Source organism: Canis aureus, chromosome 6 (assembly GCF_053574225.1).
Source record: "Canis aureus isolate CA01 chromosome 6, VMU_Caureus_v.1.0, whole genome shotgun sequence".
Taxonomy (NCBI): domain Eukaryota; kingdom Metazoa; phylum Chordata; class Mammalia; order Carnivora; family Canidae; genus Canis; species Canis aureus.
In genome coordinates this window covers 79847657-79852510 of record NC_135616.1, presented here as the reverse complement: position 1 = coordinate 79852510, position 4854 = coordinate 79847657, and the positions used below count along the sequence as shown (strand labels likewise).

The window sequence follows — 4854 nt, the reverse complement described above, 5'->3', positions numbered from 1 at the left end:
GGCCTCAGTTGTCATAGATACCAGAATCTTGGGGCAGCTTCATTTCCTTTTCCCAGGACTCACTGTTTGGGGCCTCATCAAGCCACTCGGGGCTTGCCCATACTTGCCTTGCACACCTAGTCGAGCCTCTGTGCCAGGCTTAGCCTTTCCCTGTCTTGACCCCACGAGGCCTGGGAAACAGTTCCAGATCATAGCAGCAGTAATGGTGACCGCTTGTCATCCGGGCCTGGCCCCGCTGCTACTCCCCTAAGCATCCCCGTGATGCTCGTGTTGGTGGCTCTACGTCTTCTGTGTGCACCAGTCCACCAAGAAGCCCTTTCTGTTCTACCACCGAAATATGATCCTAATCTGCCCATTTCCCACCATCCCGAGTCCAGTCCATGTACTGCCGCCTCCGCCCAGGACCTCTGCCGTGGCCTCTGACTACTGTCCCTCCTCCGTGCCTGCTCCCACCCCGCGTGCTCTCCACGTGGTCCCCGGAGTGAGCTTTTACAAGCAGCGATCGGGCTGGGTCACTGCCCAGGGGAAAGCTACGGCGGCCCGTCTCGGTTGGAGCGCCACCCAGCTCCTTGCTGTGGCCCTCGAGCCCCTGCGCCTTCTGGCTCTCCAGGCCTGCCTTTTCATCTCCTGTGGCATGCCGTGGGGTCCCGGGGCTTAGCGCACAGCTTTGCTGCTTCTTAAAACACCCAGCTTGCCCGGTCTCAGGGCCCACCTCCTATTCCCTCGTCCCATGGCTCACCTGTCTCCAGACAGCTCTTAGCTTTGTCTGACCCATTCAGAGAGGCCTTCACCCAACGCCCTATCAAAACCAGACCCTCTTCCCAACCCTGCCCTGCCTCTCTAGCACGCATCCTGCCGTCCTGCCTTCAGAGCACTTACTATCACCTAAGTTACCCAGGTCTTTCTTTACTTGGTTATCACGTGTCCCTTGTCGACTCGAATACAAGGTACCTGAGGGCACAGAGCTTTGTGCTCACGTTCGCAGGTGGATCTCCAGCGCTCCGAAGGAGAGATGCTCAACAGAAACATTTTTGAGAAATGAGCTACGCTAACAATTCAGATATCTTCTCATTTCTACGCCAAACTCAAGGCCTACCAGGTCTTTGGTAAACTATCTGTAATAGTAACGCGTAGTCGAGATGTAATTCAGTAATAAAAAGGAATGAAATGCCGTTGGCTGACCCTTGAACATCATGAGGGTTGGAGACTGGCCCCTCATACAGTCAGAAATCTGCATAACTTGTGACTCCCCCACAACTTAACTACTCACGGCCTATTGTGGACTAGAAGACCTTGTGATAACACACACGGTTAACGAACACTTCTTTTTATGCTGTATGTATTTACACTGCATTTTTACAATAAACTAGAAAAAAGAAGTGTTACCGAGAAAATTATAAGGAACAGGAAGTACAATTACAGCACTGGACTGTAGAAAACACACCTACAGGTGGACCCCGCCAGTCCAAGCCTGTGTTGTTCAGGGGCCAATGCCAAATGAAAGAAACCAGTCACAAAGACCATGAATTGTATAATCTCATTTATATGAAAATTCCAAAATAGACAAATCCGTAGAAGCGGAAAGTAGGGGCAGCAGGTGGCTCAATCAGTTAGGCAACCGACTATTGGTTTGGGCTCAGGATCCTGAGATCGAGCCCCATGTTGGGCTCCACACTCAGCACGGAGTCTGCTTAAGATTCTCTTGCTCCTCCCTCTGCCCTTTGCCCTCTCAAATAAATAAATTAATTAAAAAAAAAAAGAAAGGAAAGAAAGAAAGAGAGAGAAGATTCATGGTTGCCAGGGGCTAGGGGGAGGGGCCATACCCCCGTAACAGGTACCAGGTTTCTTTTTGGGGTGATGAAAATATTCTGAAACAAGATGGTGCTGATGGTCACACAAGTCTGGATATACTAAAAGCCACTGCATGCTATACTTTATTATTTATTTTTATTTTTTTAAGATTTTATTTATTCATGAGAGACACAGAGGCAGAGACACAGGCAGAGAGAGAAGCAGGCTCCACGCAGGGAGCCCAACGCAGGACTCGATCCCAGGACCCCGGGATCACGCCCTGGGTGGAAGGCAGCCCCTCAACCGCTGAGCCACCCAGGGATCCCCACATTGTATACTTTGCATGGTGAATTTGGGGGCCCAAGGGTGGCTCGGCCAGTTAAGCTTCTGACTCTTGATTTTGGCCTGGGTCACGATCTCAGGACCCTGGGATGGAGTCCTGCGGGGGCTCCGTGCTCCATAAGGGGTTTGCTTATCCCCCTCCCTCACCCCTCTTATGCACTACCCCTACCCTGCTAATGCTCTCTCTCTCTCTCTAAAATAAATAAAATCTTAAAAAAATTAAATGGTGGATTTTATGATGTCTATATAAAATAGAGCTGTTCTTTTTAAGTAGTGCATGAAGCTTTGCACAGTGGCAGTCTCAGCCAATGAGGTTTATCTGAGGCGCGATTTTTGCTAATTGAAAACTTTTAAAGTTGTCCATGGTTATTATATTGATTCGAACGGCACCGAAAAGTAAAACTCAACTAAACATCTCACCCTTAGAGGTAAAACTGATAACCTACGGGAGAGTGCACATCCAGACATTTCTCTGTGCGTATATACAGACAGTTATTCTCAACTTTTTTTGTAATGGAAACATCTGAAGACCATGACACACCACTCGGGAATCTGCGCTCAGTTAGGAATGATTCTCCACCAGCAGCAAGCCCTGCTAAGGGGCTATATCAGGACAGGACTGTATTGATGGGAGGCATGGTCTCTGGTTTGCAGAGACCCACCAGGCAATTCTTTTTTTTTTTTTTTTTTTTTTTAGGATTTTATTTATTTATTTGAGAGAGACAGAGCATGAGTAGGAGGAGGGGCAGGGGGAGGGAGAAGCAGGCGCCCCGCTGAGCAGGGAGCAGGATGGAGGGCTCCATCCCAGGACCCCGGGGTCACGACCTGAGCTGAAGGCAGCGCTTAGGCTGACGGAGCCCCCCCGGGCGCCCCAGGCAATCCTAACACAGCAAAGCACACTGGAAATCTTACATAAATGGCACGACATCCTGGATGCCCAGCTGTTACCTGCTTCTCATCCTGGGTGTCTCTCCCCGTGACCACGTGAAGCCCCACACCCGTCTCTAACAAGCGTGCAAGAGTCCACGGTGTGCACACGGCGTGATCCACTCAACAGCTTCCATCTCTTTTAGGAGGACTTGGGGACCATTTGAGCCAGTGTGAATGCTTCCAGCAGGTCTCCACGTCCCCCTCCCCCGGTTCTGCCCCCCAGGGTGGGCGCCCCACCAAGCCAGGCCCTGCGTCCTGCTGCCTCCGATGCCTCACCAGGGCTGCAGGGCTGCAGCAGGGAGCATCCGCAGGTGGGCCCCTGTTTATGAAATGAATGGAAAATAATGCAGGAATAGATAAACTGAGTAGTTAAACTAAAGAGTAAATGTGGCCCCGGGGCAGCTCTGCGGAGAGGCTCCACGGTTGTGAATAATAATAAACCAACCTTCCTCTGTCCTGGGGTAAATTCAGAATTTATGAAGCATCTCCTGTGCCTCAGCTCCCCTGTGTTTTCCTAAACGTCTGTTGAACATCAGTAGATAAGAAGGCATCATCCACCCCATTTTTGCATCGAATGAACAAAGGTTGGGCCAAGTCCAGAGTCTGTCCCCAGCCTTGAAGCGTGAGCCCCTCGAGTGTCCCCAAGATGGGGCTCAGTCCAGGGAGCTTAAGAGGGCTAAGCCCGGCCTCCCCCGAGGCCCCATCAGCTGAGCACCACAGGGGAACCCTAACGCTCCTCTGATCATCCACGTTCTCGCCATCCCGGCCCAGAAACCAGAGGTCCTAGAAACCCGGCTCCAGCCAGTGATGCCGCCGTCTGCAGCCCAGGCTGCTCTCGCCCGAGCCCGGCCGCCGGCTCATCCCTGGGGATGGTGCTCGAGGCCGGGGCGTCGGGACCTGTGGCGCAGCTGGTGTTGCACCAGAGGAGCCGGCCTGTGCTCAGAGGTTCTAGGGCGACCCCGGGGTAGGACTGTATCTGCTGATAGGACAGCAACAAAAAGGGGCTTGTAATTTGTGAAACCTCTTTTCCTTTTTTTTTTTTTTAATTTTATTTATTTATTCATGAGAAACACAGAGAGGCAGAGACGCAGGCAGAGGGAGAGGCTGGCCCTGCCGAGCAGGGAGCCGCCGCGGGACTCCATCCTGGGACCCTGGGGCGACGCCCTGAGCCGCAGGCAGACGCTTCGCCGCTGAGCCCCCCGGGCGCCCTGGGACACATGTCCTAGGGGACAGGAGGGACCTCGTGACAGACGGTCGGACGGAGCAATCGTGGCTGGAGACAGGCAGAGTCCAGGCTCTGGAAGACTCAGGCGGCAGCAAGGAGAGCTGCGGGGTCCCATGGGGACAGAGGCGCTCGGCCGGGGACCTGCTCACCCAGACCCCCCTGCTCGAGGGCAGAGGTACCACCTGCTGTGGCTCCTCGGCCAGGCCCTTGTCTGCCCCTCGGGACCCCAGTGGCCCCCATGGGTGACCTGCAGCTGCTCTGGGTGGGGTGGCCGTCGGGGTGGGAGCATGGGCGGTGGGCCGTGGCCGTGGGCTGCAGGGGCCAGGCTGGGGGCTGTGGGCGGGGGTGAGGCTCGGGGCCAGGATAGGAGCACCGCCACACCCCGGGCGGTCGTACCTTCACTGGGGGTTGTCAGGGGAGCTCGGGCCCGGGGTCCCCAGAGCCTTGTGCAGGTGCCGCCGAGAGGAAAGCAGAGGAGCTCACCCCAGGTGCGCCCCCAACACACACGGCGCGTGACGCGGGCAGGTGCGAGGAACCCCAAGCCATTGCGTCCGGGCCACTGAGGG

The 4854-nt window shown here is 54.5% G+C and overlaps 1 pseudogene; it reads left to right on the top strand.

The window, feature by feature from the left end:
* Nucleotides 1-2414: 2414 nt before the first annotated feature.
* Nucleotides 2415-2491, top strand: LOC144316643 (U4 spliceosomal RNA; annotated as a pseudogene).
* Nucleotides 2492-4854: the final 2363 nt, after the last annotated feature.